Source organism: Phascolarctos cinereus, unplaced genomic scaffold (genome assembly GCF_003287225.1).
Source record: "Phascolarctos cinereus isolate Bilbo 61053 unplaced genomic scaffold, phaCin_HiC Scaffold_4;HRSCAF=312, whole genome shotgun sequence".
Taxonomy (NCBI): domain Eukaryota; kingdom Metazoa; phylum Chordata; class Mammalia; order Diprotodontia; family Phascolarctidae; genus Phascolarctos; species Phascolarctos cinereus.
Window position 1 is genome coordinate 605095223 of NW_027555847.1, and position 14132 is coordinate 605109354.

Sequence of the window (14132 nt, forward strand, 5' to 3'; positions counted from 1 at the left end):
ATAGTTTGATGGCTCAACTATTGCAGGATTTTTCCTGTGGCACTATTTTCTGTTTTTTTTTTCTGTTTTTTTTTCCAGAGGTCAGTATGGCAGAGGGACAGTGATATATACTGCTAACTCTGCCATGTTGGCTCCCAGAAGATTGGGAAAATTATTTTTCCAATGAGAAATTTTACATTTTCTTTAATTTTTTTTTTTTTTACTTTTTTGGTTTGCTTGATCTCATCTTGATGTGTCATAGAGTCATTAGCTTCCATTTGCCCAATTCCAATTTTTAAGAAGTTATTTATTTCAGTGAACTTTTGTACTTCCTTTTCCGTTCAGAAAATTCTATTTTTTAGGGAGTTATTTTCCTTCGCAAATTTTTGTAAATCCTTTTCTATTGACCCTTTTCCCATGATTCTCTTGCTCTCATTTCTCCCTCCAATTTTTCTTCCACTTTTCTAATTTGCTTTTTAAAATCTTTTAAAGCTCTTCCAGGAATTCTTTTTGGGCCTGAGACCAAATTGCACTTTTCTTTGAGGCTTCATATGTAGTTATTTTGACACTAGTGTTATCTACAAAATTTATGCCTTCATCCTCCCTGTCACCAGAGTAACTTTCTATAGCCAAATTTTTCTTTTTTTCTTTTTGCTATTTTTTCTGCCTTTTGTGTGACTTGGTGTTACTATGTGAGATTTGGGTTCCAGTCCTGCACTATCCCAAGCTTTTTGTGCTGGGCCTCAGGGTCTTACTTCTGGCTTTCACTGGGCTTCAGGGCTTAGCTGATTCCTTTCACCAGAAGGTAGGTTATCCTTCTGGCTGGTACTGGGAGTGGGGCCTCCCTGTTGGTCTCTCCTGGGTGTGTGGTTTAAATGCTGGTCTGTCCTAGGGGTGGGGCTGTACTGCTAGGTTGCTGTGGAAACAGGGTCTCTCTGCTAGCATGCCCTGGAGGAATGATCTTGTTGCTGGTCTGCTACAGGAGTGGGGCCCTGTTGCTGGGTTGCTATGGAAATGGTTGCTCTGCTGACAGTGCCCCTGGGCAGAGTCTATGTGTTGGACAGCCCTGTGGCAGGACTTTGCTAGTGGTCAGCAATGAAGTCAAGGCCTCCCTGATGTCTTGTGCTGAAGATGGGGTTGCTTGGGTGGGGTCTTGTACTTCACAGACTGCGCACTTCCCTAGAGAGCTGCTGGTTTGCAGGAGGGCAGGGCCTTGCTAGTGGATTGCTCCAGGGTTGGAGCCTTGCTGCAGGCCCCCTGATGTGAGGTTGGTTGCTGCTGCTGCTCCTAGATCTTACTCCCCTCCTATCTCACTGAAACAGACTTTTCCTGTCATGCTGTCAATCTGTTTCCCTGCTCCTAGATCAATTCTGAGGTGGTTTTCTAGTTGTTTGGAGGTGAATTTGGGATGGCTTCAGAAGGTTCCTTCCTCAGTCTGCCATCTTGGCACCTGAAACTCTCTAGGGTATATCTAAGGCATATTTAGTGATGGTCTTACTATCACAATAACCTCAGGAATCTCCCCACCTTGCTAAATGAAGAATCTACCAAGGGATACTCAAAAACTCCTGAATCACCCTGTCAGAGTAAGGCCAGAAATAATGACTCCAAATCCCTTTCCCACCAGTAGGGAGTAGACTATCAACTTCCAATTCTGCAGAAAAATTACCCTCCATTTCAAAGTTGTTCTTCTCTACACTGTTACTGTTGCATAAAGTATTCTAGCTTTGCCCCCCTCATTTTGTATCAGTTCAAAAAGGTCTTTTGAAATCTTCAATTTTAACATTTCTTATGGCAGAATAATATTCTATTATATTTTTATATACCACAATTTAGCATTCCCCAACAAGAGAATCAGCCCCTTAAGTTCCAGTTTGGGGCTACCACAAATAGAACTACTAGAAATATTTTTTGACTAACGGGTTCTTTTCAGGTTGTGATTTCTTAAGGTTCATTATTCTACCACTCCCTCTGACCCACCATGGGCACCCCGCCCCCCATTAATGTTTGAGAGTAAATATTAGTGGAAAAAAAAGAGGAAAAAAAAACTGGCCCTTTGTAGAGAGAGTGAGCAAGACACAGTGGCTTGTTTGCTGGACCTGAAGCCAGAGTTGACCTGTGTTCAAATTCTGTGTCTTATATTTATTAACTCTCTGATCAAAGATGAATAATTTAACCTTTCTGAGGCTCAGGCAATTCTCTGATCTTCCTTCCTTTCTTCCTTCCTTCCTTCCTTCCTTCCTTCCTTCCTTCCTTCCTTTCTTCCTTCCTTCCTTCCTTCCTTCCTTCCTTCCTTCCTTCCTTCCTTCCTTCCTTCCTTCCTTCCTTCCTTCCTTCCTTCCTTCCTTCCTTCCTTCTTTCCTGCCTTCCTGCCTTCCTGCCTTCCTTCCTTCCATCCACATTCAATATAACATTAATTCATTTAAGAGCCACTATGTCCCAAGCACTATGCTAAGCACAAAGCATACAAAATAAAAAATGATACCACCCTGTTCTCAAGGATTACTCTGCCAAGTGAGATGATTGCTGTGCTGAATGGAGTAAAACCTGGATTCTAATACTGCCTCTGTTATTTACTAGTTGGTATGACCCTGGCCAAGTCATTTGACTCCTCCAAACCTTAGCTTTATTATCTCTGTAATCAGGATACTAAGAATACCTAGGGTGGATCAAATGGGAAAATTTGATAAGGAAAAGGGGGAGGGAAATAATCATTTATACAACACGAACTATATGCCAGGCACTGTGCTAAGTGGTGTTTTCTTTTTATTGTTGTTTGTTTTTTGTAACTATTATTTCATTTGATCCTCACAGGAAAACGAGTTCAAATCTGGTTTCAGACACTTGTAACTGTGGGCAAGTCACAACCACTGTTTGCCTCAACTTCTTCAAATGTAAAATGGGGATAATATCACTTGCCTTTCAAGGTTGTTGTGAGGATCAAATGAGATAATATTTGTTAAAGTACTTAGTACAATGCCTGGTATATAGTCATCCTTATCTAATGCCTATTCCTGTCCCCTTGCCCAGGGCCACATAGCTAGTGTTTCCAGGTCCAGCATTCCCTCCTCCAGCTGTTTGATAATATGTACAAAATGTTCTATAAGTTCTAAAGGTCTATATAAATGCTTATTTTTGTACTAGATCTGTGATTTTATTGGAATAAGGAAGTCCAGATGATTAAACTCCCTTTACCAATGCAGACTGATAGCTACTCTGCAATTTATGGTTTCAGAGAGTTGCCTAGAGCCACTGAAAGATTAAATGACTTATATAGGGTCATACATATAGTAGTTTCAGAAGCAGGATGTGAACACAAGTTTTCTTGACTCTGAAGCTGACTCTCTACTCACTCTGCATGTTGCCTGCAATTATAGTGGGAAGAAACAATATGTGCAGATCTATAGTCAAAATGGCATCTATACAAAATCTTTAAAAGCAATCTCTAGGATGGGAAGGCACTAACAAATTTGGGCATCAGAAAATGCCTTATCTCAAACTGGATGGAATTGTAGTTGAGCCTGGAAAAAGAAGCTGGATTTCTAACAGGCAGTAGTGAAGAAGGAAAACATGAAGGGATAGCCTGTCCAAGGGCATTGTGGAGGGAGATGGAATGTCTCATAGAAAAAAGAAGAAATGGACAAATGTGGTTATAGCAACTAATTCATATGGGGAAATAATGTGAAATTAATCTGGACAGATTGTAATCTTTTTGGAAGATTTGAGTTCCCAGGCCAACGAAGTCACAGGTTTTTGAAAAATTAACATGAATTATAATATGTGAGTTACATACTCATGAAAGTATTTGGCAAGATACAACACAAAAATCAGGCTTATTACTTTTTGGCCATACCTTGTATACATATTATCATGGGATTTGTAATTAGCATTAGTTGTTCTAAATGGCGGAATTTCTCTCCAATTTGATTTTAGAGACCTGTATACTTTCATAAATTTGTCAAATTTTAAAGTGGGTTTTACTTTCCTATGTACTTCATATCAAGAAAGCAATCATATATATCAGATAGAGAGCTGACCACAGAGTTTGGAAGACTTGGTTCTAGTCCCACCTCTGATTCAAACTGGCTGTATAAACTTTGACAAATCATTTAGCCTCATTGCTTTAGGCAACTCTGTAAGACTATAAATTGAAGAGATGTTGACCAGCAGTGGTAGAGGGAGTTTTTCTATTGGCTAAACCAATGAATCAGAGTTTCTGTCCCTTTTCCTATAAGCTTCACATTAAGAGACAATGTGATATAATACCAAGAACTAGATTAGAAGCCAGAGTTGTGTCTGAATCTGGACTTTTCTCCCTACTATTTATCTAACCCTGGGGAAGCCACTTTGTCTCTTTGCATTTCAATATCATTCTCTGTCAAATGAAGAGACTGGGATAGATACCCTCGGAGATCCTTTTTAACTTTAAATCTCTGATTCTTTCAATTTCCCATGGGCCCCTGCCCATTAAATGAAAAGTCCTTGAGAATAGGGACTGTAGTTATCTTTGTTCCTTCCCTCCTGCCTAATACGTAATAGAGACTTGTTTTTGAATGAATTAATGAATGAATAATTGGCTAAAATAATTGGGTTGGAAACAATTTGGGTCACTGTTTTTAAGGTAATGTTTTAGTAGTTATCTATCAAAGGCACTCACAATAATTTTGAAATAATTTTTCAGTCCCTACTTAGACAAATTCTTATGTTTTAAATTGTTGTACACCCTGCATTTGGTTGCTAGTATTATTCATTGATTGCCTGCCTCAGGAACTATGCCAGCTACCTCACATTGTATGATTGCGTGACTATACTTTCGAAAACGGATGTACCATGGCCCCAATCTATTTTGCATTGTTTCATCTGGATGTGAAGGACTTCTGTTTATTATAGGGATTGTTTCGTACCTTAACATACCAGTTATTACAGTCTCGTTGGTTGATAGGAAACCTGCCCTGGGAAAGGCAATGTGGTCCCTGGAGCAGGGCTCCCTCCTGCCCATAGGAGTTAGATTTATGTTCGACTACCTTTTGCAAAACTGAGCAAATTATCCATTGATGTTAGAATATTCATTCCAATATTGAACATTTTTGTAATAACTCATTTAAAGTTTAAAATATCATAATTTTTTTCACAAAGATATCTAACCTGATGTGATATCCCTGTTGGTATTGGTTACTAACATGCTTTGCTGTTATAGATAAATAATGATGGCTTTGCCTCGTTTTTTAATCTTAAATCTTTTATTTATGATCAGATTTGAATAGTTTATCTCAATATACATTTCCATATAATAAGACTAAAGAAAATATTTCCTTTGAAGTGTACCTATAAAATAAGATATTTTAGTTGTATCTGGTGATCAGTATATAGTATGTTAGCCCCACCTAGTGAATGATTAATAAACTGTCAAAAGCTAATACCATAAGAATGATTTTAAACATCAATATTGACTCATGCATTCTGTCCCTTAAGCTTCCAGGGAATAATGAACTTGCTGGATATATGAGCTCCCTTTCCCTATGGAGTTATCACATTAGTCTGTGGCAGATTGTGGGAGGAGCTAGACTCACCAGACATTTCTATCTTCCCAGTACTTGGCCAAAAGGAATGCTTTGGACCTTTGGCTCAAATTGGAGAATAGAACCTAATGTTTATGAGATTTGAGAGAATATGCATGTTATACTTAATAGTTCAAGAATATGCAATTTTATCCCTGTGGCTTCATCTTAGTGGAATACATATGGTATAAGTCTGAGGTTCTTAATATGAGATCCATGAACTTATCTTTCTTTTTAAATGATAACTGTATTTCAATGTAATTGGTTTCCTTTTTAATCATACGTACTTTATTTTATACATTTTTAAATATGGGATTCACCAGAGTGCTAAAGGGGACTATAAAAAGAAGTTAAGGAATTTTGACCTATAAGTAGAGTAAAATGATTTTGAGACTGATAGGAATTTTGAAACATTTCTTATCTATTACTCATCTATCCCTTAGGAATTATGTATTTTAATTTTACCTGGAAATATTTGAACTGTACAACTGAATTGAATCGATAACACATATTTTGGAGGAAAGATACATAGTACTATATCACAGTTACACACAGCAACTCAGAATATAGAAAAAAAGACTTGATTTGGGTAACCAGCTCATTCCAAAGTCAGCATAAGGAGAAAGACGGATTTAGAAGAAGGGATGTGATGACAAATAGTGGAAAATACAATAAAGCTTTGAAAAATTAAAGAATTTGGAAAGCTTAATTCTTTTTTGGAGGAAGAGTATTAGGTTGGTAAACAAGTTCTAATGTTCTAATGTAAAGTATTTAATTACTCAGCCAGCAAATAAATATTCTCTACAGTAACTTACCAAAGAAAATCCAAATGAGTTGAAAGAGGCAATGCAACAATTACAAGGAGAGCTTGTACAAGGTAGAGAACCTGCAGCAAAAATTTACTTAAACAATTCAAAATGGAACAATTTGAGGTGATTTTTCATAAAATCCTTATCCATCCACACCAAAAAATTCACTTTCATAATAAATATGAAGAGATAGAGATATGTGTATATTTTTAGGATTGATTACCATATATTCTCTATTTAGAACATATGCAAAGGTTATTGATTGGTCATTTTAAGGAGAATGAATTTTCTGTTATCATTATTTAATTAAATTAGTCTCTAAAATATTTTTTCAGGAAGATTTCACACATAATTTTAAAATGGAATGCAAATGGAATATTTCAGACAATACTAACTTCTCCAAAAATTATATCCAAGAAATAAGAATATGACATTCCCAGACTCTCATCAACATTGTAATTGCTGAGAAGATTAAATGTTTAAAAGCATTTGCTCATATTGAGGGATTTTCTTTTTGCTAATTAAATGGAATATGAAACAGTCTTCTAGTTATATGGGTATAGTGCCATCTGCAGTTTTCTTTTCATGATGTTTTATATATCCTTTCATATCAAAGTTAGAAACATCATTTCATTTAAAATTTTCTTTTCTTGTAAGATTGTCATCATGATTCCCATTTGGCTTAATAGTGATTACACATCATATGAGTGCTAGCTGACCTTCCCTCTAAACTGCATGTCTTCCCCTTCACATTTGTTATTTCCATGGCAAAATCAACTCTGGCCATGCCTGACAAGTCTAAGACTCCTATCAGCTTTAATACTGAGCCAGCTCACCAGTTTTAATCACTTTGCTCTGTTCCAAAGCAGATAGGAGTCTAGGAGTTTTTCAAGGGAGACAGAGAGAAGATCTGGGGGATAGAGGGCAGGAAGTTGGTTCTGTGAGCTGTGAATGAATATTACTAAGGCTTACTATATGTAAAGCACTGTTGATACAAATAGAAAAGTAAACCAGTCCCTGATCTTAAGGTGTTCATATTCTATAATTGGAAATATAACAGATATAGAAGGTTTCAGCTGCAAGTCAAATGGGAAGGTCCTGTGATATTTAGTATGCATTGGTGAAACATGTGGTAATGCCTCTTTTTAAATTCCATTTCCATGAATAAAATCACGCCAATCTCTGATGTTGAACAATTTGATAGTATCAAAGACTTTGGTTATACAAACTTCTTTTAGTGGGTCTTTGGTTGCTGTTTCTACAGCACCTTCAGAAGCAGGTTGCTCCTCCATAGTGGTTCACTCCCCCCACTCTGGCTACCAAGATCTCTGACTGAGTGGGAGAGTTATCTCCTTGGTTTAGACAATCAGGTTAATGTCACATGCATTCTTTGCTACCCTATTTAACCCATTCTTTACTATTTTCCCTATCATACTTCATTCTATGTCACCCCTCCTCCCCCCCACCTTTTTCTTACTCTATGTTCTCTAGGATGACTGATGATTGAGATGGGGTTTCCCCCTCTTCTAGGATTACATTTTTTGAGGCAGGATCTGTGGGAGATACTCTCAGAAGACATTTTGGAGATTCTTGTTTGGTCCTTCCTAGCTGGTTTCTGAGAAGAGAAGGGGGAGCAGAACTCCCTGAGCAAAATTTCTAAGTAAGCAATTTGTCTTTGCCTGCCCCGCCCTTTTTGCCTTTCCTATACCCACTCTAATATCCTAATATCTCTTTTTCCCTGTCCCTTCTCTGCAGTCAAACATCCTAATACCATGCCTTGCTTTCCGAAACCTCATCTCATGGTGCTTTACTATCTCCTATTCTTGTTCTTATTCAGCTGCAGGTAACACTCTCAACATCATTTTGATTGTTTATCTCGCTGTTGTCATGTGGAGGTAGCCAACGGAAAGTTTGTGGAAAGAATTCCAATAGTATTAGAAGTATTGGCACTGGGGACAGAACCAAGAGGGTGGAGAGAAGCCAGGAAGTTATCTGAGCTCTCCCCAGTTTCCCTCAGAAACAATGTTAAATCAAGACTCTAAATTAATTCTGGAGCAACAAAACTCACAAAAAGATGGAGTGAAACAATTTTCCAGTTTAAGATTAACTTAGAAGGACTTCAGGAAAGGTCTCACTTGGGTAAAAGGAGAGCACGACCCAGTGCAGACAGTGTCCAGCAAGCCAGCTGGAAACTCAGCCACATCACAGATCAGCAACCAAGGCCCCTCAGTCCTGTCTAAGCAAGGCAGCAGTGAGGCCTCCAGCCTCAGCACAGAAGGCAAATTGTGAACCCTGGAACACTGGCACAACAAATACAATTAGGCCAGCTCCAGCATAGTGGTCAAACATCTGAGGCCCCAGTGGAAAGCCAGTGACCAGTTCCCTGGCTGCCAGCATAAGAAGCTTGGGATAGTGCCCCCAAGCCCCAGGAGCAGAGCTCAACTTTACCAGTCACAAAGTAGTTCTGAAAAAACAGAAGAAAGTCTTGACCTTAGAAAACTATTATGGTGACAGGGAAGATCAAAACACAAACTCAGAAGAGGACAATAATGTCAAAATTCCTACATGTGAAGCCTCAAAGGGAAATATGAATTGGCCTGAAGCCCAAAAGGTCCTCTTGGAAGAGCTCAAAAAGGATCTTAAAAACCAAATAACAGAGGTAGAAGAAAAATTGGGAAAAGCAATGAGAGTTATGAAGAATTATGAAAAAAAAAGAGTCAACAGCTTGGAAAAGGAAGCACAGAAATTAACCAAAGAAAACAACTGCTTTAAAAGTAGAGTTGGCCAAATGGAAAAGAAGGTACAAAAGCTAACTGAAGAAAATAATGCCTTAAAATTAGAGTTGGGCAAGTGGAAGCTAATGACTCTATGAGACATCAAGAAGCAGTCAAATAAATCAAAAGAATGAAAAAAATAGAAGAAAATGTAAAATATCTCATTGGAAAAACAACTGACCTAAAAAGTAGATCCAGGAGAGATAGTTAAGAATTATTGGTATACCTGAAAGCCTTGATGAAAAAAAAAAAGAGCCTGGATAGCATCTTAGAAATTATCAAGGAAAACTGCCTGATATTCTAGAACTAGGGGATAAAATAGTCATTGAAAGAACATTGAAAGAATCCACCGATAACTTTCTGAAACAGATTCCAAAAGGAAAAATGGAAAGAATATTGTAGTCACATTCCAAAATCATCAGGACAAGAAAAAGCACTGAAAGCTGCCAGAAAGAAACAATTCAAATATCAAAGATCCACAGTCAGAATGATACAGGACTCAGCAGTTTCTACATTACAGGATCAGAGGGCTTAGAATATGATATTCTAGAAGACAAAAGAGCTTCAGTTACAACCAAGAATCAACTATCCAGCAAAACTGAGCATAATGTTTCAGGGAAAAAGATAGAAATTCAGTAAAGTAGAGGACTTTCAAACTTTCCTGATGAAAAGACCAGAGTTAAACAGAAAAATCGATCTTTAAATATAAGACTCAAGAAAAGCATATAAAGGTAAACAGGAAAGACAAAAAACAACATGCCATTCAATATGATTTAAACTGTTTCCCCTACATGGTAAGATGATACTTATAACTCTTGAGAACTGCATCTGTATTAGGGCAGTTAGAAGGAGCAAACATATATAGAAAGTATGAGTATAATAAGTTGACTTTGATGTAATGATATTTTAAAAATTAAGGGGTTAAAAAAAAGGATTGTACTGGAAGAAGAGGAAATGGAGAGGCAGAATAGGGTAAATTGCATCATGTGAAGAGGAATAAAAGACTTATTACAGTAGAGGGAAAGAAAGGAGTGAGTGAGTGTTTGAACATCACTCTCATTGTATTTGGCTCAAAGCAGGAATAACACACACTTAGTTGGATACAAAAATTTGTCATACCATGTGAGGAAGTACAACAGGAAAGGGGAAAGAAAAGGGGAAAGGGAGGGATTGATAGAAGGGAGGGCAGAAATGGAAGGAGAAAGGGAAAAGAAAAGGGAGGAGGGGCTGACAGAAGGGAGGGAAGATTAAGGGAGGTGGTGGTCAGAAGCAAAACAGTGGTGAGTAGGGAGAGGGCAAAAATGACAGCAAAAAAGTATAAATGGGGAAAATAGGATGGAGGGAAATACAGTCAGTGAACATAACAGTGAATGTGAATAGAATGGACTGTCCCATAATATGGAACTGAATAGCAGATTGAATTAAAAACCATAATCCTATAATATGTTGTCCACAAGAAACAAATTTGAAGGAGAGATACGTGCAGAATAAAGGTAAAAGGCTGGAGTAGAATATATTATGCTTCAATTGAAGTAACAAAAAAAAAAGCAGGAGTAACAATCCTGGTCTCAGACAAAGCAAAAGCAAAAATAAATCTAATTTAAAGAGATAAGGAAGCAAACTACATCTTGCTAAAAAAAATACCATAAATAATGATGTGACATCAATACTAAACATATATAGAGTGAGTAGCATGTCATCCAGATTCTTAAAAGAGAAATTATAGGAAGGAATAGAAAGCAAAACTAAACTAGTAGGGGGACTTCAACCTCCCCCTCGCAGAGCTAGATAAATCTAAATTCAATAGAAGCAAAAAAAAAAGTTAAATACATGAATAGAATTTTAGAAAAGTTAGATATGAAGCCCTCTGGAGAAAACTGAATGGGAATAGAAAGAAATATACCTTTTTCTCAGTGGTACATGTCATGCACACAAAAAATGACCATGGATTCAGGCATAAAACCTGACAATCAAATTCAGAAAGCAGAAATATTAAATTCATCTTTTTCAGGTCATGGTACAATAAAAATTATGTGTACTAAAGGGCCACGGAAAGGTAGGCTAAAAAACTAATTGGAAACTAAACAACTTAATCCTAAAGAATGAGTTGGTCGAACAACAAATCATAGAAACAGTCAATAATTTCATTCAAGAGAATGACAATGACACAAGGTACCAAAACTTATGAGATGCAGCCAAAACAGTTCTTAGGAGAAATTTTATATCTCTAAATGCTTATATGAATAAAATAGAGAAAGAGGAGATCAATGAGTTGGGCATGCAACTAAAAAAACATAGAAAAAGAACAAATTAAAAATCCCCAACTAAATAGCAAACTAAAAATTCTGAAAATCAAGGAAAAAATAAAAGAAGCATTGGCACCATTCATGCAATGAATTTTTTTTGAGTGTCTACTTTTGTTGATAGTTCTGTGAGAGATCTTGCAGGTGATACAAAGGTATATCTGACAGTATCTCTGTCTTTGATAAATTTAGATAGAATTATAGAATCATAAAATGTTAGAACTGGGAGGAATCTAAGGTCATCTTAAGATCACAAGATCTTACTGTTCATATAGTAGATACTCGATAAATGTACTTTGATTAATTCATTGTTACTTGATTAAAATGGAAGAGACTTTAAAGGATATCCAGTCCACCCCCCCTTTCTACAGACGATGAAATAGATTCTAAAAGGTTAAAGGTGATAAATGGCGGAGCTATTCCCTGTTAACAATGGAAAAGACAACTAAAAAAAAGTTAGGAGAAATGAGTAAGATAAGATTTCTGTTTGGTGTGAGTGGTAAAGAGAGGGAATTATTGTACCAGGAAGGATAGCATAGAAGTAAAATCAGTAGAAAATTGGATAAGTGAATTATTTAACATATCAATACTTTTTTAAATTAAACTAATCTTTAAAGTTCATGGACATACATGCATCTGAGTTTGTGTGTGTGTGTGTGTGTGTGTGTGTATGTATGTGTGTGTATGTGTATGTATGTGTGTGTATGTGTGTTTGTGACAGTTGACAATTGTCAAATGCTTCCTTATGTGCCAGGCATTTTACTAAGTAATTGGGGAACTCTGAAAGGAAAAACATAATCCATGGCACTAAGAAGCTCACATTCTGTTGTTGCTCATCCTTTGTTTTCAAAGAGAAGCAATGTCATCACAAGGTGATGTTGACTTGTTTGTGAATTGGATTTGAGTGAGGTAGAGTTGAGGACAAAGTCATCAGCCTTACTCTCTCTTATAAAGTCATCAGAGTCCAGAAGCAAGACAAATGTCAAGACAACTGGCAACGGCCTGGTATGTAGTGGATAACCTTGGCATCTTTGATGTTTGACCAAGTTCTAAGTGCTCCATAGCATCTTCTTTAGCAGCCTTCACAGTCATTGGAACAGATTGTTCTCATCAGCCCATTCCACTGAGGGAATTCTTCACATGCTTGGGGTGGACATCCCCCTAGCTCACCACTGTGTTTGAGGTTTGTAAATTACCTTCAACCTGATTTAACCCATCTGCTGAGACAGTTTTACTGGGGTGTGGCTGCTGTACATGCTACAACTTCTTGGAGCCACAGGTGAGAGCTGAGTGACAGATGGGTATTGATGTAGATGAGCAGCCCTGAAAAGTACTCAATAAGTCCTTATACCAGAGGTACTAGTTCTCCCTAAACATGCCATAGAGTCTGCTCATGTTCTAATGGGGGAGAAAACGTGCAAAGAATTGTGTATATAGTGTGAATGGAAGCTAAAATCAGAGGAAAGGTGCTACCAGTGTTTGTGTGTGTGTGTGTGTGTGTGTGTGTGTGTGTGTGTGTGTATGTGTGTGTGTGTGTGTGTAATGAGGGGAGGGTGGGGATTTGGGAAAGGCCTCTTTGTAGAAGGTGGGATTTGAGGTGAGTTTAAAGGAGGCAAACAATACCAGCAAGCAGAGATAAGGAGAGTTCAGCAAGGATTTAAGAGATCAAATACAGTGTGCACTGGACAGCAAGAAGGCCAGTTTGTGTATTTCACTGTATGATAAACTTGCCATAGAAATTAGTTCTCTATTTCAAAAGCAGAAAAAATTGATTCAGGAATTGATTTCAAAGGGCATTCTTTTTTTAAGGTTATCTGGAATTTTATGGAGAATTAAGATATTTTATGTATTTCAGTTTTTCATTCTTCATAGCACAATCTTTGGATTTTGTCGTTTGTAATCTTATGCTTCTTCCTGTGTTTCCTCTAATTATTTAAAGTCATTAATAAGTGACCAATGGCCTTTCTACATGTGTAAGAAACTATGAAGAAAGTTTAGTGAATTGCCTGAGGAGATGTTGACTTTATCTTTGGTCCTAACACAATGCCCAAAAGGAGGGTTTTATTTAAATATTCAGACCCAAAGACCATATACACAATCTTCTTTTTTAAAATATTTTATGACTGAGAATATAAAATTCAATTATCAACTATTTCAAGTACCTACTTCATAACAAGCATTCTACATTAAATACAGAAAACCGAAAGAACATTTAACAATAAAATGTTAGACAGGAATTTTATTTCATGCATATTTTCTAAATTCAAATGGTCACAAAAGGGAAGTTTGGAAGAAATGTAATTCTCTTATTTTTAAAATGAAAGGAGAGTATATTGACATTTAGAAGATAACAATTCATCTTGTCTTGGAATAGCAGTATCTTCGAGAGTTTGCCACTGACTCCAAGGACAATGGAAAAATACATCATGAGAATATCCCCATCAGTGAGATCATAGCTCCAATGAACTATCTTCATTTTTGGTCAAATTTCATTTTTTTTATTAGAACTTAAAAATTTATATTTAAAACTTATACACTAAATAAATAAATATTCCTTCCACCCTCCCACCCTCCCCTGCCATATATTTCTAGGAGTTTCACTATACTAAAGCAATATGGTACCATTAAAAGGGTGCTAAAATTGTAATCATTCCTGTCCTGGCTCTTCTATTTACTACTCGAATGACCATTAGTAAGTGACTTAATTAT